This window comes from Octopus bimaculoides, chromosome 3, assembly GCF_001194135.2.
Source record: "Octopus bimaculoides isolate UCB-OBI-ISO-001 chromosome 3, ASM119413v2, whole genome shotgun sequence".
NCBI classification, from domain to species: Eukaryota; Metazoa; Mollusca; class Cephalopoda; order Octopoda; family Octopodidae; genus Octopus; species Octopus bimaculoides.
In genome coordinates, this window is record NC_068983.1 from 23,752,700 (window position 1) to 23,755,305 (window position 2,606).

Genomic DNA, 2,606 nt, shown 5'->3' on the forward strand with positions numbered 1-2,606 from the left:
GATGAAGGCTGGAGAGTATATCAGCTGAAACATTGTGTTACCAACAAACAAGATGAGGACAGATATCCATCAAATGTAAATAATGCGAATAATGAAGCAAAATTTTGTTATAACAATTTAATATTAAAAGAATATAACAAAATATTATATTTCAGTTATATATTTCTAAGAAAATAAAAAAGCAAATCATTTTCTAATTAGCTCTTGTTCTATAGCTGTAGCATTATAATTCCATCTTCTAATTTATTCCCCAGAAAGTCTTCCCTTCTACTACTTTGATTTCACCATATCTTTCTTACACTTTTTCAACATTATGTTAACTTATATCAACCTCAGGAAATACAGTGGTCACCTCTCTTCCCACTCATTCTTCTCTTGAAGAACCTCTAAAACAATGATTTCAAATGAGGGACTATAGTATAATTCTACAAGTGTCATGAAGACAACATTCTAAACTATATTCAGAGAAAGGTTATTTGACTGATTAAAAGGGTAAAAAAAAAGGGTGATGAATGACCATGGGATTGCACTTAGAAAGTTACCCTCTGAGGCACAAGTCCAGGCAAAGTCGTTTATGAAAGACCAGCAGTTGTCCATGCATACTTACCTCCCCTCTCCATGCCACCAATGTTATCCCAGGGAAAGGCAATGCCAATGCAGCTCGGCACCAGTGATGTCACAACTCATTTCAAAGATGAATGAACTGGAGCAACATGAAAGAAAGTGCTTTGCTCAAGAGCACAATACACAACCTGGTCTAGGAATCGAACTCACTACCTCATGATTGTGAGCCATTCATAGTCATGGTCCCTAGGTGTGCTGTCTCATCTCCCTGTCTTTTCTATCACTACTATAGGGTGTCCACAAAGTCTGGGTACATGGGGATTAACACATACTTTAAGAAATTATTATTTCTTATATTTAGTTGTTTATGCTATGATTTTATTTACTCCATGTACCCAGACTTTGTGGACACCCTGTATAATGGTCTCTGCTTCACAGAGCTAGCTAGTCTCATACCTCCTCTACTCAGGAGTGCCTCCTATCTTACACATGTTTCTTTCTCTCATCCCCATTTTGTGTCCAACCGCTCAAGCCCTGCACTATTCACTACACTTAATCCTTTCACCCAAGAATACCAATTTTCTTCAACTCTCACCCTGTTTGCTCATTGTGTCAACTTGCAATAATTTAAGCAAAATATTAATAGCATCAGTCCAACCAGTCTAGAGGGGTCCCTGGCAAGGTCTTAAGAACTGCCTCTCTCCTCCAAATTTACCAAGTAAAATACAACAAAACCTTATAGAATATTGATTTCAAATTTTGGCTCAAGGTCATCAATTTCAGGGGTGGGGGTAAATCGATTAGATCGACTCCAGTGTTCAACTGCTACTTATTTTATTGACCCTGAAACGATGAAAGGCAAAGCCAACCATGGCAGTATTTGAACCCAGAATGAAAAGACAGACAAAATGCTGCTAAGAATTTTGCCTTGTGTGCTAACAATTCTGCCAACTTGCCACCTAACTCTCTTTTACTCTCTTTTACTTGTTTCAGTCATTTGACTGACGCCATGCTGGAGCACTGCCTTTAGTCAAGCAAATCGACCTCAGGACTTATTCTTTGGAAGCCTAGTACTTATTCTATCAGTCTCTGTTGCCGAACCACTAAGTTACGGGGATGTAAACACACCAGCATTGGTTGTCAAGCGATGTTGGGGGTACAAACACAGACACACAAACACACACACACACATATATGCATATACATATATATGATGGGCTTCTTGTCAGTTTCTGTCTACCAAATCCACTCACAAGGCTTTGGTCGGCCTGAGGGTATAGTAGAAGACACTTGCCCAAGGTGCCACGCAGTGGGATTGAACCTGGAACCATGTGGTTGGTAAGCAAGCTACTTACCACACAGCCACTCCTGCACCTTAGAAGAAAAAAAGAGAAAAACTTATAGAATATTGATATAAAATGTTCATAAATATGTTATACAATAAGCCACAGACATAAAGACTACACTACAACATTAAAAACATTATTAAAGATGCTGTTACAGAAGATTATTGACTTAGCAATTAGATTTCATTGTGAAAGCATGTGACCTAGTAATTAGGGCATTGAAATCATATTTGTAAGATCATGATTTCAATTTCTAGACTGGGTAGTGCATTGTGTTTATGAGCAAAATATTTCATTTTATGTTGCTCCAGTCTGCTTAGCTGTAAATGGGTTCTGGCAATAACTAGGAAGTTAACCATGCGACTGATCAGTGTCTAGTTCAGGAGAGAGTGTTGTAGTCTCAGTCAATTACACACTGGAAAATAGGGTTAAATTTGGGCCCCAGTGAATCAGTGTTAAAAGATTAAGAATTGTTGCACCACACATCAAATGTAAAAACTCATCATCTCCAGAAATCATATTTGGAAACTGATGGGCTTAATGGAACTAAGGCATCTTCAAGAATATTTTATATTAATTTCTTTACTTTTTGTTTTAATATAAAAATGTCTTTGATTCTAAAAAGTTGCTGATTTAAAGAAAAAGTATTTTTTTAACAACTGCAGTGTGGAAGGTGTTTATAAGCCATTTAAAAAC